Below are 25586 nucleotides of genomic sequence, written 5' to 3'. Positions count from 1 at the left end.
GAGTACTTTCACTCGTGTTGCGGCTGAGCACCTGCCACCTTTGTTTGAGGTGTGGATGTGTGTGTTTGTATCTACAGTGTCGTATGTATTCAGTCCCCTTGAGTCAATACTTTGTAGAAGCACCTGTAGGGTCAACTTCAGCTTCAGATATTTTGGGGAATATCTCTACCAGCTATGCCTATTAGAGAGACCTCTCTGTCACTGAATACTGTTTTAAACTTGTAACAATTCAAAGCCACACCGAAGCATTAGTTGAACTTTTGGAGGGAGAAAATACTGGTTCCTATAAACCCAGAGATCTTGTTTTTATCTGTACCTGTTGCTTGCCAAGTAGTGGAATGGGGGCACAGTGGGAGGTCTAGAAAGCAAAGTTAGTGGCAAGCTCCCCAACGCTTTGGCATGCGCCCTACATGTGCACGTATTTGCACAAGATCTCGGAGACTTGCTGATCTGGCAGGCGTGCACATTTCTCACATGAGTTGCCTTAACTGCAGTCACCTAACGCTGGAGGAAAGTCCAACTTCATTCAGTTTCCTGCAGATATTAAAAGCTGCGCCTCTTCATTCACTAACCTCTGTGTTGACACAAACCTTTTGGGTACGTTCGCGTAGGAGCAGTACAAGTTGACACATGTGAGGTATGTGCTCTGTATTTCTGCACCACAATTAGGTGTTTGATCTTGGAGACAGGCTTGTGTTTCCCTGAATGTAGCCGGCCCAGAAACTCAATACTCAAATGGCAGGCCTCCAGCATGGGATAAGTGTGCCCCACCGCTTTGAGGTGCTTTTGGCTTGGCGAGCGCTGGACCCCGAGATGTGAGCAAGATGTGAGTGAGCTGCACATGAGCATTTCACACTGGGACAGAAGCTCATTGACGAAGTGGAATGCACACATGTAGAAGCAGCCTTTCACACCACAAATCATACATGAGCACAGGTATTCTTAACTTAAATCTTATGTTAAATTTGACTGATTACTACCCTTTCATGAACATATATTGCTTTCACGTGTAGTGTCTATACATAGTAACATATACAGAGGTGCTTTCCTTCGTTGTCAGCTCTCCAGCTGCCTGTGTGTGCAGCTCACTTTGTCTCCCATCTGTGTTTATGCTGCACCTAAATAACGATTTGGCTGTGTTTATTGCCAAATAAAGGACAAAGATGCCTGGAGCCCCATATGAGTAGAACATCCTCTTGTTAGAGTTGCTTGATGATGGTTTACAGCATGTTGGACAACACTGAAATCACAATGATCAAGTAGCTCTGCTTTTTTGAGGTGGTGATGTATGGGTAGTTCTTAGCAGTCAGTATCTTACCTGCAGACAAAATGAGTCCTCATGGAAGTGCAGAGCTTAGTATTACTCAGAGCAGGGTAGATTTGGCAGAAAATTTCTATTATCCAAACTAATTCGCACCTGAGAAACACACCATGATCTCCTAATTAATTGATGGATGTGAAAAATTGCATTTAGTGGTCCGTAAGACTGGAAAAGCAATCAATTTCTGTAAATATATTGAGGTTTGAGTTGTTTTTGGATGGCATAAAATCCTTTAATTGCCTCAAATCATTACTTCCATTCAGCCCTTTATCCTGAGCGAGCACACACAGAAGCTCTGGGCTAAGAGAGAAAATAATTTTATTACAGTTTTCCTGCAAAGGTATTTGCTATTTATTTGTTTTTAAGTTGCATTTTACACATGGCTGAGAGCAACAGCGCAAAGGACACCTAAACAAACACAAAAGCACTGGGCCAGGCACATGTTCTATGGGAATGACAAAGGCACAAATAAATGTGATTGCAGTTTTCCACCAAAGTTATTGAGTATTTCTTTGTTTTATATGTTACACATGCCATAGATGGTAATACTCAGTTTTAACCGCACTAAGCAAATTGTACTTTCTAGAGTTAAGACAAACAAGGCTCCTAAGCTACTGCATATTTACAGTAAAGCTATTGGCTATTTCTCCTCAGTTTTTAATTAGTTTTACACATTGCTGAGGGCATTGGTGAAAGGTAACAACTCTCTTTTAAAGGTAAAGTGACAGAAACAATCATAGAGGCACTGTGCTTGGCATACTTTCTATGGGAATGATAAACAAGGGTAAAAACCAAAGTTACTGCTGTTTTCCAACAATGTTATTGGCTATTTCTTTGTCTGAAATTTGTATTTCACACAGGGCAAAGCGTGACAGTGGAAAAACCTTTTTAACAGGAAGCTAACCAGTACTTTCTTTTGTAAAGAAAAACGTAGAGAAGTTTCTTTGTAAGTAGTAAGTAAGTAGCCCTTCTGGCTTAATGCTTTCGATGTACATTTTACACGGCTTAGGGTGATAACGGAAATTAAAAGATCTGTTTTAACAGCACTTAGGTAAGTGTACTTTCTATTGGAGAATAAGAACAAAATTTAAGTTATTAGCCATTTCTTTATTTTAAATTTAAATTCCATACAACATTAAAAGAAATTACTTCCTTTGAAAGGAAAGGCGACCCAAGCACAATAGCACTGGGCTAGGTGTACCTTCTATGTAAAAGAAAAACAAATAGAAAAAAAATGTGTAGCTTTCCAGGAAATTTGTTAGCCATTTCTTTATAAAGTTAAAAATTTACACAGCACTAACGGCAGACATATAAAGCACTGAGCCACATTTACTTTGTATGGGAAAGAAAAACACACTGTTACTGCCAACATTAGCTGCAAAAAGAAGAAATAAAACAGAATTGTCAGTTAGTGCTCACACAACCTTTAGCCTCAAACAGCACAACTTGACCTTTAAGAGCTTTAGATCAAGAACTTTAACAACAATTTTAAATTCCACTCAGGATTTAACAAGGAACCTATGAAGAGTAGCTAAAATGATAGAAATATGTTCTCTCTAATCTCACAACTGCAAACAAAACCATTTATTTTTAAATTTACATAAAAAATAAGCAGAATATGTTGCAAACCACAATAAGGTGGTAGCAGAGACTGGGAGGCCTGGAATATTTGGAAGAAACAAATGTGGGCCAAGGCCTCCTGACATTAAAACGTCAAAAATCTGACACCATGGTGACTGTAATGGAAACTCAAAAATCTTTTTTTTTTCTTTTAGTATCTTTTTTTTACATGGGACATTCTCTTGGTTTTTCCACATTTTCAGCAGCAATTGATTGATCAGAACCACATTCAGGCACACAACACTTGGCAAGGTGTGAAAATTAGCTATTGCAGAGTGTTTTGCTGGATGACTGCCCAGCGTGACCTTTGAGGGTCAGAACGGGGCTATTGATTCTGAGAAGAGGCGCAGATTGGAGTTTGTTCTCTTCAGCCAGTGTCCCTGACCCCTGTCCAGGTTGACGTAGATCCAGCTGGAGCTCCCAGAGTGACTGACCTCTCTCTAATTCCACATCTGTAGTCCTCTGAGCCAATGCCGCAGACATAACCCTGCAGAGTGAGTGTGCCACAAGCAGATGACAGCAAATAGGCTGGACTATTTGTGCTATTGCTTTTGTTGGTGTCATATGAAATGTTTGGATTGAAAATACATAATTCACAGTTCATTATATCGACTATTTTTTCCAATGTATGCGTTTGTGTCGAGCATTAGCTGATGGATGGTGAACACAGATGAACTCTCTCCTTTCCCCCCTGTATGTATTAAGCACATAGCTTTGGCTCTGTAAGACTTGGAACCTACTGTCGTTTTATCAGTTTTTCAGAAGCATAATTTTACAGACCCTAATGGTATGTTATAGGAATTTATACAGCTTTTCTTTTTCAGTTGTGTTCAGTTAGCTCACAATAGTTATTTTCAATCATTCAGTCATTCATTTATTCATTCATCTTCTATACCACTTATTCCATAGTGGGTCATGGGGGGGTTGGTGCCTATCTCCAGCAGTCTACAGGCGAGAGGCAGGGTACACCCTGGACAGGTCGCCAATCCATCACAGGGCAACACAGAGACATACAGGACAAACAACCAAGCACATACTCATTCATACCTAAGGCCAATTTAGTGAGACCAGGCAACTGTGCTACCAACTGCCCGAATAGTTATTTTTCATTTCAAGAAATATATGAAAATAAAAATGTAAGAGCGAGCACATGGCAGCCAAGAATGCAGCTGAAACACATGAAGAATCATGACCTTATACCTGAAATGCTGAATTCCAAAAGTCTCCTGTTACAGGTTGAGTTCATAAGGTGAAGATATTTTTAGTCATATATGCATTGAGGAGGAAGAATTCAGGAGCAATCTTGTCTGAGAGCAGAAGCTTGGCAGCCCAATAAACCTGACCATGAGATCACCTCAGACCCTGTGGGGGGCTTGGCTTTTCTGCCTGTAAATCACCAAAATGGTGAATGACTGCTTTGGAACAAAATTATAGTTAGAAAAATGCCACTTACATTCTGGTAGCATTCAGTTAAATATTGTAATTTTGTCCCTCTGTTCTGACCAGCACTGTTACGTTTATGTGCACTGACGTCGGCGCTGTTTAGTCAATCATCTGAAAATGGAAACTGTATGAAACAGCTGCAAATATACCCACACTTGGCTCCGTATCAGAACTGACAAGCGAGGTTAAGGGCGTTAATCATTAAGCATTATTCAGGGAAGATGCCAAGAGACCCACGGTAACTATGGAGGAGCTGCAGAGATCCACAGCATATAGGTGACAAAGCAATCGTGTAGAAGAAGGTACCCGTGGGGTGGGGTAAATAGAATGCACACCACATTTATTTGGTTTTTTGTGTGTACAAAAATTTGAAAACCCTGTATTTTCCTTTTACTTGTCCAAACAAGTTTAATTTTGCAGTAGCAATGTGACAGAATGGGGGACAAATTCAAGTGGTATGAATATGTTTGCAATGTGCTGTAGGGGCCTGTTTATGGTTCCTATTTTCCATGTATGTTTCTTCTCAACATTTGCAGCTTTATCTTCTAAACAAACTCAGATAGCACCAGAGGGCTTTTCAAACACACGTTATAGTGCAATAGCCATGTGTAGTAATGCAATGACCTAACTCTCCTGTGGAAAATCCAACTTTTTCTCAGGAGGTTCAAGGTGTAACCAACCCTGAACTGTGTCTTTAGCAACAGCACATCACCACCACCTTATTAAAAGGTGCGTGACGTGGAAATATTGTGCAGCGAGAGACGTTTCCCCTCATTATTACATAGAATGGCAACGTTCATAAAAAGTTCAAAGTTTAAAGTTAGGTATTATGTTCCCATTGGTCATAAAATGTACAGCCAGCTGCTGTACGCTAACTTAAACCTACTCATCTAAACCAAGTTCTCAAAATTAATATACGGTGAAACAGAAAAGAATAACAAGGTTGGATTATTTTGTGTTCTGATAAAAATGTGTGCATTTTGAGTTTTGATAACAGATTTTACTATTAGTATTTCAAAGCAGTGCTTTTGCAGGTCTTAAATTATTGATTATTGAGCTGGCTCTGTTGGAGCACAGGCTTCTCATTAAGCATGCAGATGCACACATACAGTGCATGTGTTTGGCTTGCACAGGGCCCATAAAAGCCCAGAGAGAATTTAAAACAGCTGGCAACCGAAGCCCAGCAGGGTGTGTTTTCTTGCTCCACTTATTGCCATTAAGTGGTATATTTTTTCTCAGGCTAGCATGCTGGTGTTTAGCAGTTTTCACTCTGTAAATTTAAATCCTGTGGCAATGCATTGGATTGAAATGCATGAGTGCAGCTTGAGTGAAAGAGTTGTGAGAACGTCCTTATTGTAGATTAGAGGTGGGAGGGAAATTAGAGAGGAGTTGAAGAGAGAAAGTTAGAGCAGAAAATGGGTCAGACATCTAAGAAGCATGCATTTCCTTTTTTTTTTCTATAAAGAACGTCAAGACAATAAAACGTTTGCATCTATTTTTCGCCCTCCCTTTTCTGGCTTTGGCCAGAAAATGGATGTTTTTCTAGTCTCCACTTTGGCCGTTTAGGGAAAAGTGGAAGAAGAGGAGAGAGAAAATTGTTATGCTTGGCTTGTCTGTTAGGGTGAGCTTTAATTTGGACTCGGCCCAGCTGATCAATCTCCACTTTGGCTCGGTTTCAGCACTGAGTGAGTGTGTGTGTATGTGAGCAGGGCCACACGTAACAGCTAAACCTTTAAACTACGCCAACCTCACCTTTCTAAAAGCAGAGCTTTTATTTATTCCGTAGGGAAATTACTAATTCTGCATAGAGCTGAGAAGAAAGATTCAGTTGGATTAGAGCTGGAATTAGTGCTAATGGGCTACATGTCAGACCCATCTGTCCGAAAGTTAAATAAAAAAAAACGTCTGTTAAACTCCTCACATAGACCTAGAGATGAGCAGACAATAGGCTTGTACACTGAAGCAACTAAGTGTGATTTGCATATAATGCAAACATATGGATATGATTCCAAGGCTGGTTTGGTGTGTCAAGAAAATAGAACATTTTCTCTTTGAAGATTTCTTTGGCATGGAGAGCACTTAGCAGGCTTCTTTTGGAAGGTCTCAGTCGTAGGCATGGCAGCCTAACTCTCCTCTGACTTTGTTTTGCAGTAAAACCACAGGAGGAAGCTGTAAAGGTTGTTTGTGTTTACGTTGTAAATTGATTACTCCATGGTTTAATTCATGAACTTCATCTATGAAGTTTGTTGCATAATCACATAATGTCATTATTTTTCAATCGTTATTCCAATGTAATGTTATGTGTAATGTATGATCATTTAGCTCAGTTCCTTTTAAAACTATGGCACAAATCAGCACCAGTAACTGCTGATGCTATAATAACTTTGGATTTTTAGCTAAATGTATTTTGGTGATCGTTGTTTGGAAAGTGGATCATAGGCCTGGTAGAGGGATATGGGAACCCTTTGAGCATTTGTATGGGAAAATTCATCCACACTGGAATGTGGTAAACTTGAGCTTAATTGCATGCATCAAAGCCAAGCTCTCCAACAGACTGAAGAAACTCATTAAATCATAAACCTGTTCTGGCTTTACTGTCTGCACCCTAGAGTTCCCATTATTTCCGATCGATCGATCTATCGATCTATCTATCTATCTATCTATCTATCTATCTATCTATCTATCTATCTATCTATCTATCTATCTATCTATCTATCTATCTATCTATCTATCTATCTATCTATCTATCTATCTATCTATCTATCTATCTATCTATCTATCTATCTATCTATCTATCTATCTATCTATCTATCTATCTATCTATCTATCTATCTATCTATCTATCTATCTATCTATCTGTCTCTCTCGCATCTATTTTTTCGTCCTTTCCTTTGTTATCTTCTTTATTCAGTTTCTTGTTTCCTGCATTTCTTTCCTGCCTTGTGTCTTTCTTTTCTTTCCACATGTCCCCCTTTCTTCACTTCCTTTCTTTTTTTCATTCCTTTCCTTCCTCTGCCATAAATTCATTGTGAAGTTTAGTGTTTTATATTTTAAAAAGGATTTGAAGAACCTGTGATGAGCTGCCGACCTATCCAGGGTGTACCCCGTCTCTTGCTTGTAGACCGCTGGCTCCAGCTCTGCCGTGACCCTGTATTGAAGAAGCTGGTGAGAAAATGGATAGATGGATTAGAAAGACTTAACTCAGGAAAATTTAGCATGGCATGTTTACACAAGGAATGTGTAGGAGCTCTGATATCAGTTGCAGTAAATCTAGATGTGTTACATAAATTATTGTTCAACAGCTAATTAGGCTTTATTGAACTCCAAGTTTTCCGTAGGTCATTCTCAGAAGACTCAGCACGATTTAGGTGTCCACATCAAAAATGTGTTAACAGTTCTGTCAGTCCCACCTGTGTAGTTGCATATTTTAACTTTCCTGGGTGGCCAGGAGCTGGTTTAGCATATGGATTAGCTGGATAATTAGATGCATGACCACATTGACTTGCTGTAGATGGTTTCCAAGGTGAGCAAATGAGCAGTGTTACTCACAGATGCAGCTGAAGGTCACATGGGGGACTAAACCTCAACCTCTTCGATTTTATGATCCAGAATGTAAAACCACACCTCTGACCAATTCCACGGGAATATATTTTATAAGTGAGGTATCACTGAAGAAGACAATGACCTTTAAAGCCTCATTCTGTTAAAAATTAAAGATGCGTAATTCCTATAATTCTAGAAATGTGGAGTTTTCACCTACTGTAGCTGAGAGGTCAGTTTGATTTGTATTGCAATATTTAAGAGATTTTACATTAAATAAACAGACAGTAGGGAGTTGCCAACATTTGTGTTTTGAGAAATGTAAGATAATGTGCTTTTTTTTTTTTTGTTAATGCCTTTAAAAAGCATAGAAAATACTACCGCAGTGTTTCATCCCCCAGCAGAAGTGCTTGTTTAAATGAAATGTTCGATGGCCTAAAATTGTGCCGCTTACAACTTTTTTTTGTATTGCATTGCCTTTTTTTTAACTTTCCGTGCTGGAGAAAAGAATCCCCACAGTATGATGCTGTATGTGTATTTGGGGTCCGGGGCCACACAGTGGCCTAGTTGGTAGCACTGTTGCCTTGTGGCAAGAAGGTCCTGGGTTTGACTCCCGGCCGGGGGTGTTTCTACATGGATTTTGAATAATCTCCCCTTGCATGCGTGGGTTCTCACCGGGTACACCGGCTTCCTCCCACAGTCCAAACACATGACTGTTAGGTTAATTGGTCTCTCTAAATTGGCCTTAGGTGTAAATAAGTGTGTGCATGGTTGTTAGTCCTGACTGTTTCTGTGTTGCCCTGCGATGGATTGGCGACCTGTCCAGGGTGTACCCTGCCTCTCACCTGTAGACTGCTGGAGATTGGCACCACCTCCCTTGTGACCCACTATGGAATAAGCGGTGTAGGAGATGAATGAATGAATGTATTTAGGGTAATATGCTGTGTTGGTTTTTCTTCACAAATAGTGTTTTGAATGAAGGCCAAACCGTTTAATGTTGGTCTCATCTCACCACCTTTGTTCATGTTTGCAGCATCCATCCTATGTGGCTTGTGACAAACTGCAAACAGGACTTTTAACAATGGACCCACACGTTTATTTTTTATTTGTAAAACAAATTCTAAATCATGAGTCATTTACAAGAACTGTCTTGTGTTATTGAGCAATAAAGAAAAAAAGCCTGATATGTATCAAATGCTAATACAAAAAAAGGAAAATCTACGCAGCTTAGTTTCGTTTGCGTGTCATTTTAGGTCCTACAGCCAACAATTCTGGTCTGTGTTTCTTTTGAAAAAGCTCTGAAGGATCTATCATGTTTGTCAAGAAGAATTATTTCTTTGTCTTTTCGCACTAAGATAGGATTGTGTTCAGATGGAGTTGTCATTGGGTAAAGGTATCTGTGCTGCGAAGCTGCGAGGCTAAATATCATCTGATTCAGATACAGCCATGTCTCTTATAACTGATTACTGTTAGAGGAGAAACTTCTACAACAGCGAGAACATCTCTGTATGCATTTTTGACTGTACCCATTTCTTGTCTTTTGTTTGCAAAGGTCTTTTAACCAGCTGGCTGAACAAACTGAGTCTGTGCTGGCTCTACGTTTAACAGCCTGGACATATTTCCTGATTTTTGTTGTGCTGTCTGGAGAATAAAACTAAATGTTTTTTTTCACTGTCCACCCATTCATTCATTCATTCATTCATTCATCCATCCATCCATCCTTGAATAATTGAATGAATGATTAAGAATACAAAATGTGTCTTCTTTCCTGTTAGTTGAGCTCTGTATTATGTCTGTCCCTCATCTTGCAGCCCCCTTTAGGAGTGAATGCATGTCTCAGCAGGCTGGTTGTGTGGCAGAGGTTAAACAGCTGAAAGTTTGGGTCAGAGCTGTTACATCTATGTTGAGTGAGACATTTAAATGCATTGCCTGCTTGAACACAGAAGCCAGTGACATACACGATTAGAAGAGTTCCTGACACCATTGTGGCTAATGAATGACTCCCACATCTGCCATTTCTGCAGACCTCTGCTTTCTGTGATTGTTCATTCATGCAAATGAAAACAGTTTACTCCCACATTCAAGATTACCATGCGAAAAACAATGTATGCAAAGCAAAGCATTTATACATCCTCCTGTAAAGCATGTTCTTAAAATGAGTTTAATTGTTTGTGTGCTCATCTGACTGTGTGCACACAGGCTAGTTTGTAGCCCAGAAAAAGAACAGATGTGAAACATAATGCGATTTGCTTTTGTCAGATCAATTTATGAGATCCATGGCAAAGAAGCATAATGTGTCCTGTTTAGTGTAAAAAAATAAATGAATGCAAAATATAATTTGGTTACATGATTGTACATCAAGCTCAAGGCTTGCAACATTTTACAAAAAGTAAACTGTTGGTCTCATCTGACCAATTGTTTGCTGCAAAACTGCAAAAGAGGACTCATCACTTTCTTTTAAAAGTGTCCATTTTCGCTGATTAAAGCCAGATTTGTGAAGTGCACAACAAATAGTTATTCTTTGGACATATTCTTCCACCTGAGCTGTGGATCTCTGCAGTGCTCTCTTACAGTTTTGCTTTGTATTTAGCATCAGTTATCATCCTATTACCTCTGACCAGCCACCTTGTATCTGATTAAGAAAATAATCCCCAAAACATGATGCTGCCATCACTATGTTTTATGGTGGGAATTCTTATGGTTCTTTCGTTCCTTTTGCCTCTCATTCAATTGCGCCGCTCAAGGTGGCAGCAGGTTGGAGTAGCTCTGTTACTTTTGATTCTGATTTATTCTTTTTTGGGAACTATTCCTCTTGTGGTGGATACAGTTGATTTTTTTTGGATGACTGTCCACTCCAGTGTCGGATGCTGTGCAGCTTGGAGGATTTTTCTTAATACTTTCTTTTTTTGGACATTTGTTATGATGCATTGCCATGGCAACAGGGTTGTTTCTTACAACCGGGAGCAGCTGATTAATTTCTCAAAAGCTCAAATAATACTTCAGCTACAACCCCAAATCCCTGATGAGTTGAAAAGGAGACGCCGTGAATGCAGAGCAGGAGCTAAGAGAAGAGAGAGAAGGAGGAAGTTCAAACCATCTCTACCGTTGATTTTGATGGGGATTGTGAGATCGTTGGGAAACATGTTGGATGAACTCCAAGCCCTACAAAGGACCCAGCCAGAGTACCGGGCATGCAGTATCATGTGTTTTACTGAGACATGGCTGCAGGATCATATACCTGACTCCAGTGTCTCTGCCGGGCTTTTTAACCATACGAGCAGACAGAGATTTAAGGAGCAGCGGCAAATGTAAAGGAAGTGGACTGGCAGTACTTGAGAACAACAGATGGTGTAATCCAGGACATGTAACTGTGAAGTGTCATCCCTGCAGTCCAGATATGGAACTGTTGGCAGTAAGTTTTCGTCCATATTATTTACCCAGAGAGTTCACCAGTGTTATTTTGGCAACAGTTTATGTTTCACCTTCCGCTGTTGCCGACACTGCATGTGATGCCATCAGCTCAGTTGTTGCTAAGCTACAGACACAAAACCACAATGCTTTTGTGGCAATTTCTGGTGATTTTAACCATGCTTCACTCTCTGCTACACTTCCAATGTTTCAACAGTTTGTCAGCTGCTCTACCAGAGAAAACAAAACATTGGATTTGTTTTATGCAAATGTCAAGGACTCGTACATCTCTACAGCAAGACCTCCTCTAGGCAAATCAGATCACAATCTTGTTTTTCTCTGCTCAAAATATAAGCCCCTTGTTCAGAGGCAACCTGTAATAAAGAGGACTGTGAGAAAATGGTCACAGGAAGCTGAAGAAGCTCTGCAAGGTTGCTTTGAGGCTACAGACTGGGACGCACTGTGCCAGCCACATGGAGAGGACATCAATGCCATGACTGAGTGTGTAACCGACTATATAAACTCCTGTGTGAATAACATCATCCCCACCAGAACCGTGAGATGCTTCCCAAATAACAGACCTTGGATCACCAGTGACCTGAAGGACCTGCTTAACAAGAAAAAAAGAGCCTTCAGAGAGGGAGACAGAGAATTATTGAGGATTATACAGAAGCAACTTAAAGTCAAAATAAGAGACAGCAAGGAGGTGTACAAGAAGAAGCTGGAGAGCAAATTCCAGCAAAACAATATCAGAGATGTGTGGACAGGGATGAAGAAGATCACAGGCTTCAAGCAGAAGGATGATCAGACCGATGGAGGTCTGGACAGAGCCAATGAACTGAACACATTCTTCAATAGGTTCAGTTCAGAAACAAGCTTCGCATCCTCCTCTCCTGCTCACAGCCAAACAGACATTCCACCTTCCTTTGACCCACAAGACCCACAGCTGTCCAGTAACACCTCACATTTTTTATCTTCCACCTCAGCCCTAGACCCTTCTGCTTCTACATGTTTGCCTTCAACCATATCAGAAGATGCTGATGCTTCCTTTGCTTCCCCCTTCCACCTGTGTGTCTCAAGAAGTCAGGTGAAGAGACAACTGGAGAGACTGAATAGGAACAAGGCTGCAGGTCCAGATCATGTCAGCCCTAGAGTCCTGAAGGCCTGTGCAGAGCAGCTCTGTGGGATTATGCAGCACCTCTTCAACCTTAGCCTGGCCCAGAAGAAGGTTCCGGTGTTGTGGAAGACCTCCTGTCTTGTCTTGATTTCTCCAGTGCATTTAATACAATCCAACCTGATTTGCTTTGTCAGAAACTCCAGAAGACTCAGGTGGAGGCCTCAACAATCTCCTGGATCAAAGACTACCTGACAAACAGACCACAGTTTGTGAGACTGAAGGGTTGTGAGTCTAACCAGGTAGTCAGCAGCACAGGAGCACCACAGGGGACTGTACTCTCACCATTCCTTTTCACTCTGTACACCTCAGACTTCCAGTACAAGACAGACTCCTGTCATCTGCAGAAATACTCAGATGATTCTGCAGTTGTGGGGTGGATCAGAGATGGACAAGAAGCTGAGTACAGGAAGGTGGTGGACTGCTTTGTGGCATGGTGTGGAAACAATCATCTCATTTTGAACGTGACTAAGACAAAGGAGATGATTGTAGATTTTAAGAGAAACAGGAATAAGTCAAAAACTATTTCTATCATGGGAGAAGAAGTGGAGGTGGTGGAGGAGTATAAATACCTCGGTGTTCACCTGGACAACAGACTAGAGTGGAGATGCAACTGTGAAGCCAACAAGAAGGGACAGAGCAGACTGTACTTCTTGAGGAAGCTTAGGTCCTTTGGTGTTTGCAGCAAGATGCTGCATATCTTCTATAAATCTGTTGTGGAGAGTGTGATCTCTTCTGCCATCATCTGCTGGGGAAGCAGCATCAGAGCCAGGGACTTAAAAAAGCTCAACAAGCTGATAAAAAAGGCTGCCTCTGTTCCGGGGACTCCTCTGGAACTTCTGGAGATCATTGTGGAAAGACGGATTCTTCATAAAATGAAGAACATTATGGAGAACCCTGAGCATCCTCTTCATGAGACTGTCCTACAACAACAGAGTGTCTTCAGTCAGAGGCTTCTTCAGATCTGCTGTAAGACGGAGCGCTACAGGAGATCCTTCCTGCCCACAGCCATCAGCATCTACAACGGCTCTTTGAGGAAACCTTCATAATAAGAGCTATAACAACATTTAATTTCCCTTTGGGATTAATAAAGTATTTTTGAATTTGAATTTGAATTTGAATTTGAATTGAATAAGGATTTTTGGAGTGCACTATTAATAGTTGGGCTGTCAAGAGAGTCTCCCACCTGTGCTGTGGATGCCTGCAGCTCATCCTGTCACCATGTAAATAGTACTGTCTTTGCCTGGCCGGGCAGTTTAGTTTTGACGGTCTTGTCTTGGTATGTAGCTGTACTATACCCATTTCACATTCAGATGAGGAATTGAACAGGGTTCTGTCAGATGGTCAAAGCTTGGTAAATTACTTCATAATCTAACCCTGCTTTAAAATATCTCCACGTCTTTCTCCTTGACCTGTGTGCTATGTACCTTGGTCTTCATGATGCTGTCTGTTTTCTAATAAACCTCTAAGATCTTTACAGAACAGCTGGATATATACTAAGATTAAACTACCCACAGGTGGTCTTGTATAGCAATTAGGTGATATCTGAAGGAAACAAGTTGAACTTGATTTTATATATGAATTTAAGGGTAATGGAGATGGAAAGAAAATCCATGCGACACTTTTAGATTTATATTTGTAAAATAAATCGGATTTACTTCTCAGTTTTCCTTTTACTGTACTATTATGTGCTACTTTGTGTTGGTGTATCATTTAAAGTCCCAATATTGCACATTAAAGTTTGTGGTTTTAGTGTAAGAAAATGTGAAAAGGTTTAGGTGGTATGACGACTTATGCATAGCACTCCACAGCTGCTGCTATTTTTGTGTTTTACAGCTTCCTCAAAATTTACCATCCTTATTGTCTGCAGAGTAAAACGGCCAAAGAGTAGATACAGGTAATACCAGTGCTGTATTCTGCAGAGCAGGGTACTCCTTCCCAAATATATGGCATGTGTACAGTGTTGACCATTTGAAAGTCACGCCATTAACTCCCTTTGATTCCTTGGTTCGGGCCACGCTGTTTGGTTAAAGGATTTAGAACGCTAAGCCTTTTAGCTGTAAGCTGGTGACATGAAAATCTGCCATCGGTTTTCATTGACAGAATAATGTTGCGTCTCTCTATCTGGGATTTAACTTGTCCCATGTCATCCCTGGATTGGCACATGCATGCATCAGTGACCATGTGGATTTGATAGTGCTGCAGCTATCTTCAGCATTTCACACAACGCTTTCTCACAGGATGTCTCCATGAGCCTAGCTCTTTCTGTGTGACTTGTTTCTGTGTTAGATGGAGTAGATATGAGGCTGTAATGGAGGGTTTGTTTCTCTTTGCAGAGTTTGCTGAGACGTCTGTTGGAATGAAGACTGGGATTAATTTTAGAGGAACAGCTCTGAAGTGAAGACCGTTGGCAACTAAGGTGAGAAGTGTTTTCATTGTCACATATGGTGATCAAGGCTGAAAAAGTTGGCATTAAACCAGTTATACTGCAACTGGTACATGCAGTATAACTGCCATGAAACCTCCCACACTAAAATGACAGGTGTTTCAGTTTCATTGTCCAGCCCCTGTATATATCAGTGTAGTGTGGGAATTGCAATGATAGTTTAAAGTGGAACTAAACCCAATATAAAAGCATAACCCAGCCCCCAGACAAATGTTGAAAAATGCCACCAAATTGGGCAGTGCCAAATTACACCAAGGTGCATGGCCAAGTGTGGGGATAAGCAGAGGGGGTTAAGCAGGGGTGTAGTTAGGAGGATGAGGGAAAGTGGCAGCTAGTTTAAAAACAGCATCCATACCATGACACCAAGTTGTGGGACCATGAAGCTGTGGGAATGCTTTTCTTCCAGAGGGTGTAAGAGACAAATGAACAGGAACTGCTAAATAAATGGACCAAACACCTCTAGACCACCATCGCATCAACACAAAGTCGAAATAGAAAGGGATCATCAAGAACCTTTTCAAACCAACTGTTGTATAATTTAAAGTCCATCATTGCACAGTTAGTTATTTATTTTAAAATACCAAACGTTGACAGTTGCAACTCCTCCCCAAAGGTGGACATTTTAGCAAATGTTTGCCCTGGTCATGCCGCACAATTCTTGGAGAAGTTTTAAAAAACAACGAGAGCTGCATCTCAGACTCAACTAGATGCCTCTATAAGCTGTTGAATCATGGGCTTGACTTATTTCATTCACATATAGTGCTTCTATTATAAGATCATCGCTGTTTAACAAAAAATTACTCTCTTTCTGTGTTTTTTTTTCACCCGAGGTTACATTTTTATTACGTCCTGATAGGTAACACCCTAGAAAGGAAAGAGGATGTACTTTCTTTTTACAGTGACTGGACTTCATTGTTCCCTCCTATAATTGTGTACCCCTTGTTTTCTGAAAAAGCTTTACTTTGGCTCTTTATTAAGTGTCCTCTGAAACATCAAACCTCTTCATGGTGTTGAAGGGTAAGAGATTGTAGGGTGCTGACAGGGCAGTAAGAGTATAGAAAAAGGTTTTTCTCCGGTTAGTCTGCTGGAACCTGGCCATCTCACATACTTCCCAGACCAGCATTCTCAAGAGCATTATCTTGCCGTGTGGAACTTCTCAGGTTTAGCCTGAGATGTTTACTAAAACATTATGCTTTACAACATTCAACATGATGTATGATTATATTTCTGTCATATTTTTTCATGCAATTTGTTTGCTCTGCCATCTGCATCATTAAGTTTGGACTTTGAGTTTGCAGCAAAATATATATTCACTACATGTGTCTGGAGACTGTTGCATGAAGTTCGTTGCTGGGACTCACTCGTTTACTGACTGGAATGATTGTTTGGATGTAATTTAAAGATTAACTGACAGGTTCTGGCAGCTGGAACTGATGTGATTACGGTGATTGTTTTCCCAGAGATTTGAAACTCGGATTTGTTCGCTGGAAAGAACCTGCAGTTCAGACGGCTGCTGAGTGATGCTGAAGAGTGATGCTTGTTTTTAAAAGCAGCTAATTTTGAACACACAATTTTTTTCTTCTTCTAGGTTTTTAGCAAGCTGGAAGGAATTATTTCTCTGCAGTTTGTGCAAGCAAATTTAAGTAAGTGTTTGAGACATATGACTTTTAGGTCTGAAAACAGATTATTTCTTGGGTATATAGTTTGGTTCAGAAGTGTAATGAATTTTAAAAACAGAAATTAGGCTCACAAGTTTACATTTATTGTGAATTTAAAATGAATACATGTACTCCTGCCTATTTATTTGCTTATTGTTGTGTTGATACCCCCACCTCTCACGGTGGTTCAAACCCTAAAGGAGAAACTGAGCACAACCACATTAAGGCATCTGCTGCCAACTGAATGTTATTGTTTTTTGTATCATTAGAAGAGGTTTAATTTTCTTTGGTGCTTTGATTGACAGCTGTGAAGCAAATAAAAACCGTTTATGTTGGTGGAATGATAAATCGTATGGAACGCACATCAAACCCTCAGGTGGGGCATAGATTGCCTGTCCGGGCCCATCTGTTGATCCCATTGGGGATTCCTGCTGGGCCTCACAAACACAGAAGCGCATATGCCTTTCTGGGCCGTCCCTCCTGGCTGCAGATGCAAATATATACACATATGTAATCAAATAGACAAAAATCCATAAACCAAATCGTGCACACAGACGATTGCAGCCGTTCATGTTTGAACCCAAAGATAATCTCTGAGCTGCATGTTTTGAATGTTTAAAAGAAATGATGTGAGGGGGATCAGAACCATGGTGAGAATTGCTTCTCTCTTCTACCAGTGTGACTCAAAACCTGGTTGGGTAATCCTGCTTGTTAGATGCAACCTGTGGTTTTAGTTTTAGTGTGAAATTCTCTGGTGGCTGATAAAGTTTATCACTGAAGATGAAGGAGGAAGCAACACTGTATGACATTTGTACGGATAAACTGAAAAGCCATATGGATGTATCTTTATCTGTCTTCCTTTCTGAATTTGACATTTAAACGTCCATCCCCCTACCCCCCAAAAATCAATAAACTAACCGAATAAGCTGTCTTGAATTGCTCAGTTGTCTAGATGGAAAAGAGGTTCACCAGTTTAGTTTTACTCACCTCAGTTAAGATGTTGACGGCCTGGATGCTCTTTGGTTTTCATGGTAAGGTTTGTTGTTGTGCAGCTGTTATGTTGGTCTGCTGCAGGGAGCCATAGAAAGGAGCATGGGCTGTTTTTTGAAACAATGTGGTTTCTTGGATAGCTTTGTCATTTTTAGAAAGGAAGTGGTTTACTCCCTCCTTTCAACAAAGTACAAAATGTTCTGGTTTTTAAAGCTGTGTCGACACTCTCATTTTATAAATTCATGTGTGATCATGTCAGCGTCTTTCATAAAGGCGGGATCGGTGGGAAGACTGTTAAACCCACATTTAGAAGAGGTGTGCTTGCAGTGTAGGCAACGTTTTGTAATAATTGCCAATGCCTCAGTTCTGTTTGTTAAATTTTCCTGTTTGGCTTATCAAAATCAAGAAATGTTTTGAATTTAATGTGCTTTTTTTTTTATTTACAGCACATTTTTCTTCAGTATTCTTTGCTTGAGAGTATATTTTGTAGTGGCACTAATCACAGCAAGTTGTTCAGGTTCTGAATCTCAAAGCAGCCCCAGGCCATCACATTAACACCACAATGTTTGACTGTAATGTGACGCACATTTTCTTGTTTCTTGTTAGTTTACAGAATATTTGGCCAAAAATCAATGGGGACCATCAAGGTGGTTTTTGGCAAACATGAGACGGGCTTTTGTTTTCTTTTTATTTAGCAGTGATTTATGCGTTAGATCTCTCTCATCAATACCAGTTTTATTTGGTCTCTGTGTTATTGTTGACACTGACCTTAAATGAGGCAAATGAGGCCCTGGATTTTTTTTCTGGGTTCTTCTGCCACCAATTGGATGAATTTCTAACGCAGTCTTAGAGTATGTGTGGTAGGCCTTTCCTGGGAAAGTTCACTATTGTCCTGTGTTTTCTTCATTTGTGGACATGGTTCTCACTGTGCTTTAATGGCTTTTGTAAACTCTTCCAGGCTGACAGATTTCATTGACTTTTTTTCTCATCTGTTCCTTAATTTCTTTAGATTGATGCAAGATGTGTTGCTTTTCGGGAACTTTTAGCCTACTTTATGTTATCAGACAGGTTCTATTTAGGAGATTTCTTTATTCTACAGGTCTGGCAAAAACCCGGTCTGGGTGAAGTTTGACACAGCTTTCCAAAATCTGAGGTTAATAATAATTATTTTATGATTTAAAAAGGGAGGTGATTACTTAATATTTAAACCCTTAATAAATAAAATCTTCATTTGAGAACTATTTTCTGTATTTACTCAGGTTTTTTTTGTCTGATATTAAAACTAGATTTATCTGAAATATTTAAATGTGACAATAAAGCAAATACTTTTTCTTGTGTATTTTTGATACACTGAAGCTCTGATTTCAGCATGTTGCAACAAGACAGTAAGGATGGACTCTTTTCATAGCATCAATGACTTCTGCTTTTTTTAGGTTTATCTTAGAAAATACTGCTGCTTTGTGTCGTATCAGATTGGACCATCAGCTGGCCTGTTTTCACTTCCAGTTTCAAAACTGATTCAGACAGAAGCACAGTTTTTTGTGTTTATATCAAGTCACAACTTTGGATGCAGTGCATTTAGAAACAACGATTTTCAATTCTTGCCACAATTTCTGTACGTTACTAGGCTATTCTACCACATTAATGGTAAGGTGAACCTCCAGGCTGAAGTCTTCTGCAGTACCGATTAGGTTTTCCAACATGCAGATTAGTATAGGTCTTCCAACATTGCACTGTGTTTAGCTCTGTCCATCTTCTGAGCAGCTTCCCTGTGCCTATGGAAGGAAAATATACCCATTTCATGACGCTGTCGCCAGTGGTTTCCATCAATCCTTCCGTCCGTTGATTTGTTTGTTTGTTTGTTCTTTCCTGTCTTCCTTCCTACCTCCCTCCCAGTCCGACAGTGCAACAAAACTAGATGATTGAACTCTATGAATATCATGGACAGACCTTCAGTCTTTAGAAGTTATTCAGCGAGTGCTGCAGGGTTATTCAGTACAAGAGACTGTTTAAACAGTCAATATTTCAAATAAAATGGTTGGATTTATTTTTGATGGGGTAGTAATATGATTGAAATAGTATGTTCATTATCCTTTAAACATTTATCAAATGGATAAAATAAAGCTTTATTCAGTGGTTGTGCTTTGTTTGCATGTGTGAGACCCACATGTGCATAATGTGGCTCTCTTTTGAGTTGTGCCACTTTCTGCGATTGTGTTATTTGCTCACTCCACTCTTCCCAAAGCAAGTCTTGGTTGGGGCCCAGCACAGGTGATGCAGTGAGCGACTTGAACACACACAACACAGTTGTATGCATGCTGCATGATGAGGTGGGCCATTTAAACTGGCAAACTACAGGTTCAAAGTGCTCAGCCACGCCAGTCTGACCCATGGTTGTGCTTAACGTGCCCTGGCTCTATTTGCTTCGTCTCTCAGCTATAAGGGATTATAGGTAATGGGTCAGTGTCCAGCAAAGACCTCATAAAGTGTTTAGCCTCGAGCTGAGGACAGAACAGGCTGAGCCTGCAGCTTTACAAGTTTAACCAGAGATCTATGACTGTGAAAATATCACTGTCCTGTACTTTTAATCTGGAGTAAGGGGAAAATGGGTGAGGCAAGCAAATCATCATTTTGGTTGTCTTATAGCAATGTGCAAGAAACCACCCCTAGTTTCTCTGTATTTTACCTCTAACGAGCCTTAATTTAAACCACTTTAGATCAAGTATTCTACAGTTTTTCTGAAGGTCCTTCAAAGTCTAAGTCTCTGTATCTGCTTATTGTGCAGCATGGAAATAAAATGTCACTTTGGGACAGGCTGTTGGTAAAAACTACCCAAAAGATTTGATTGAAATGTGGGCTGTTACATTACTCATCACAGATTCTAACCTTCAAGGTTCCAGAAAAGTCTGAAATAGTGTGGAGTTTTTGTACTTTCGAGGTCTGGATATGTATGAAAAGGTATAGAAAAATCACTTTATGTGTGGCTGCCTGGAAGTGCTGTGTCCTTGCAGAGCAGGGTCTACCTGCCTCTTGCTGCTCTTAGGTGCTGTGGATTGCAGGCCTTCCAGGTGACAAACTCACACTCACACAAACCCACTCAACACAAACTCACTTATTTCTACACATGTCCACACACCAATACATACACACACACCCACACACCAACACATGATTACTTAAAATGGTTGAAGGTCATACAAAAACAGGTTACTGTAACATCAGTGTGGCCTGCCTACTTTGATGCTGGATTTAATCTGGATTTAATAAAATTAATCACAGAATACAGGTACTGTCTTGAGATATCCTTTTTGTAGAGCAAAGCTGCCACGGCACATGTGGGCAACCATCTGTTCCACATGGTATGCCTAAAACACTGCGACAGGACACATAAAAATCTTTTTTTTAATCTGAGCAGCCAGACCGGTCGGTAAGCAGAGCTCTGCTGCTCTGATAACCCTGAATGTTCATTTCCAAATAAGTTCATCATCTTGATGAACTGACTTCATAAATTAAGTTTTGAAGTCTACTTTCTTGCATAAAAGCATCTTAAAACTACCTTTTGTGATAAATTAATGGAATAAAAATGACAAATTTGTTCCTTCATCCACCATTACTGCTTCTTCTAGAGCAGTACATTGCTGCACACAACCCCACCCCTTTAACAATCCCAGGGGAATCTGGAAAGACCTACACCAGACCAGGACCTCTTGCCTGAGAAAGTGAAATTAGCTGGGTAAATTTGTATCGAAACCCTAACCCTTTACACAAGAATTGGAAAAGGAGCTAATGATTCCAAAACATTTTATTAGAGGGAAAAATAGCAGCCATTACTATTATGTCTAACGTCAGAGTTCATCCAGGAGTTAAAAGAAAACATCTGGTGTCTCTGTGTTTTTCTGTAGACTCATCATTTGCCCCTGGTTTTAATCTGTTTAGATGGTCAGGCATGGTCATGCCTAACAGAGTGTCCAAAACCTTAATTTATTGTTCTCTAATTTGTGCTTCCATGCTTTAGAGAACTTTTGAAAACTTTGAAAAACATTTGCAGGAAAGTCATTCTGGAGAAAAGCTGTTGCTATTTGCAAACGGTTGGATATTACAGATTAATTCATGACATCTTGCGATTATTTTTGTTAATGTCAACGTCAATGATTTGGATGAACAAGAATGGCCAATAAAAGAGTCAGAAAGCAAGCGAAGTCCTCAGAAAGCCTGAAGAACTTTCAATGAAGACAAATTTAAACAAGAAACTCCCAATCCTCAAGAGTTGCATAACGTTTTTTTGTTATTTTTTAAAATGAAAATGAATATCTTTGCAATCAGCAAACTATTGGTTACATCCAAATAAAAAAACAACAACATTGCAACAAAGCTATGGTGGAAAAAAGTCAGATTGCTATGCCTGGAAGGCAACAACACAGAGAAGATTGAAACAACAAAAAGAAGATAACCATATGGGCGGCAGAGCGGAGGAGATATTTGGCAGCATTGACTAGCATAAAGTAGAGGATTTCACTGCATTTGTTGTTAGGCCACGCAGTTAAAGTGAAGTTTACAGGAATCCAGTAAAGGTGCAGAAGTCAAAAGAGTCTGTGCTACGTACTTTATGACGTTTGGGTTTTTTAAAGACATTTAACCCAGTGGGTTAATGAAACGTTGCCGCTCCGCCGTGCATGCTGAGGAATGCGTGCATGAACATGTACAATATGTTGGAGAGCTTTCTTCTAGGCGTTCCAGCAGGTGGGCAGGGGATGGGCACAGGAATGTATAGGCGCATAGAGCAAGTTCCAGATCAGTGAGCTGCAGTTTACACCTCTTCATTAAAAATACATTTTTCTGCACAGCCAGGTGGTTTTAGCATGCCAAGGCGACCTGAAGCCACTCTGGAACATTTTCCCCTTTAGCACTTGGCAGAGATCGATGAAGACATGAAGTCAGATGAAATTCTCTGACAGTTTTTAATAATCAGTGATACCACAGCAGCACAGAGGTTTGAAGATATGAATAAGCATATTGTCCTCTTAGTTTTTGCTTAATTTCTCCCTGTTGTTATTTTCTGTTTTGTTGTCTTTAATCTCCCTTTGTGCTGCCAGCCGGACGTTTTATCTTGATTACATAAACTAGCTGTGTGCCTTTTGCCAAAGCCACGCCTCCGTGGAATGCCATCCAAGTATGTCAAGGTTATTTTAGCTGAAGTTGTGCCAGTGTGTTTTGACATACTTCCCCTTTGCAGATGCTTATTGTTCTTCAGACAAGCCTGATCCAATCAAACTTCATCTTTCTTAGTATTTGGGAAGGGTGTATTAAAGGTATGAATAAGCATTGCAATGGCTTCCTATTGCTGGAAAAGATTTCCAGTAGTGCACTGAGTAATTCATTACATTTTAGCAGCCTGTATTTTCTTCAACAAATTTTGTCGCCACGCCCAATAAGATCCCATTGCCTACATCGTTTTTATTGGTTTACTGAACACAATTTAAATTTCGTAATTACAGTGGCTCTGTTTAGGTTTTCGGAAATTCATCCAATGGAAGCCTTTTTTTGGTTTTATATTTGTTTTCTAGGCAGAAATTCATCCAAACCTGATTAGTGCTGTTTTTACATAGATAGATGCACTTATTTGATAAATTAAACCCAAATAATCTTTGATGTGGTACAATGGTCAAGTGCAGTGTCTTGCAAAAAATATCTTACCTCTCAAGCTTTTTCACATTATATCACAACACAACCAAATATTTTTGTGTGATAGACAATCATAGACTACTTCTACAATTGTGAAATGGAAGACAAATCATGCATAGTTTTTGGAAATTGTTTTCTAAATAAAAATCTGAAAAGTTGGCATGCGATTGTGTGTACAAACAATAACTTTGGCTTTGGTTTCCATTGCTAACATCGTGTTTCAACATCAATACAAAGAACAACTGGCAACAACTTAATGCTCACCCTCTACCGATGATCCACATGGCCCTGTCTTTTAGTGTTTAACCCTTTCTCTCTCCTAGACATGGCAATTGACTGAGCTTTATTGTAACTAATTATATGTGCTCTTTTTCAGACTCTAACCTTGAAAACTGGTTCAGAGTTTATCTGTTCTTTCTTTCTAGATGAAACGACTAAAGGAGCTACATCCATTAACATTTACTTCTCCTTCCCATAGAAAGGACTCCTGTATCAGTGCTTCTTTGTTCTCTTTGTGTCTCTGCTCTGTTCTATCAAACCCCCAGTCGGTCGTGGCAGATGGCCACTCACACTGAGCCTGGTTCTGCTGGAAGTTTCTTCCTGTTAAAAGGGAGTTTTTCCTCTCCACTGTCGCTACATTCATGCTCAGCATGAGGGATTGCTGCAAAGTGACTGTCCACTGTCTCTACATGCTCATCCAGGAGGAGGGAATGCTGCAAGCCACTGACTGGATGCAATCTGTTGGGTTTCCTTAGACAGAAAAACTTTTTATCCAATTTGAATAAATAACTAACTCTGACTGCACTGTACAATGGTTAGGATTAATTGGAATGTATGTACCTGACTTTTGTGAAGTGCCTTGAGACGACATGTGTCGTGAAATGGTGCTATATAAATAAAACTGAATTGAATTGAATGTACAAGTGTATTTTTATGTATATAAAAGAGAGAAGGCTGGTTGTGATGGAGCAGTATATTAATTTGTTTCCCACAGAGTAGCTGACTACCCTGGCTGTGAGTTATGTTGTGACTATATATTGTGTTCAACAGAGAGACAATCTGGGGTACGAAGCTGTCTCTGTGGTGGCTCGTTTCTGCCATTAGCGCTCTGTAGTGCCTACCTGAAGATAAGTCTAAACAACTTATGACCAGGATGTGTGGGGTTAACAGGGATGTTAGCTGCCTTTTTTCTGACCTGAGACCTGTACAATTTATGGATGGGAGAAAGGCCAGCCCTGATGATCCTCCTTGCAGATCTAGTTGTTCATTGCAGTTTGGACCTGTCCTGCTTTGTAGATCAGCCAAACAACACAGAGATGGATTAGTACAAAACAGACTGTATGATGGCAGGGTAGAAGATCACCAGTAGCTCCTGTGGAAGTTTGAGTTGTCTCTGCTGGGCCTTCTTTTGAACAGTGTCTATGTGTGAGGCCCACCTCAGGGCCCAAGAAAGGTTGGTTCCTAGGAACCGGATGTGATCCACAGTAGACACAGTGTTGTGGAGCATGGTAAAGGGAGGCATTGTAGGGAATGTTCTCCGGAAGTCCACCGTCACCTCCACTGTCTTTTGCGGGTTCAACTACAGGTTGTTCTGAGCACACCACTGGACCACCCCACCCTCTTGAATCAATAATGTTTTTAACAACCTTTTGCTGCAATTACAGCTGCAAGTGTATTTGGGTATGTCCCTTCCAGCTTTGTACATCTAGAGACAAAAATTGGCAAAATAGTTTCATCTGTGTCTGATGGGACAGAGTTGGTTTTAGGTGTGGACTTTGACCAGGTCATTTTAACATGTGAATGTGCTTTGATCTACTCCAGATGTATCCATTTCTTTTCTCAAAGGGCCACATAAGAAGCTGTGGCTGCCAAAAAAGGTCAAACCATCGACTGAATGCTATTTTTCCAAGTATAGAAAGTCAGACTCTTGTTTCCTACACACTGAACACACTACATTAACTTCTGTAAATAAACACTTAGGTAAATGTCTTGTTAAAAACTTTACATTTTGTTGTGATCTGTCTTTTTTTATAATAATCAGACTTTCCCACTTGAGCTGTGGACCTCTGCAGTTCCTCTGAAGTTACCATGGACCTCTTGGTGGCTTCTCTAATTAATGATGTCCTTGCTAGGTCTTTCAGTTTAGTTTGGTACCAATGTCTTGGCAGTGTCACCATACATGTTCTATTTTAGAATTAAACAGTGCTCTGTGAGATGTTCAGTGCTTTGGTGTGTGTTTTTTGGTCTTCATGATGATGTTTGTCTGCTAATGTTCTCTAACAAACCTCTGAGGCCTTCTTGGAG

The 25586-nt window shown here is 40.1% G+C and overlaps 1 protein-coding gene across 2 annotated transcripts in view; it reads left to right on the top strand.

The window, feature by feature from the left end:
- LOC124875542 (thyroid hormone receptor alpha) overlaps positions 1-25586 on the top strand; it is a 173946-nt gene that overhangs the window by 13739 nt on the left and 134621 nt on the right. For both annotated transcript variants that reach the window (XM_047377760.1, XM_047377759.1), the window contains exon 2: positions 14843-14925. The gene's annotated coding sequence lies outside the window, so the exon portion shown is untranslated. The remainder of the gene's footprint in view (positions 1-14842; positions 14926-25586) is intronic.

This window comes from Girardinichthys multiradiatus, chromosome 10 (assembly GCF_021462225.1).
Source record: "Girardinichthys multiradiatus isolate DD_20200921_A chromosome 10, DD_fGirMul_XY1, whole genome shotgun sequence".
In the NCBI taxonomy this organism is placed as follows: Eukaryota; Metazoa; Chordata; class Actinopteri; order Cyprinodontiformes; family Goodeidae; genus Girardinichthys; species Girardinichthys multiradiatus.
The sequence above is the reverse complement of the archived record's forward strand: the minus strand, read 5'-3'. Positions and strand labels throughout refer to the sequence as shown.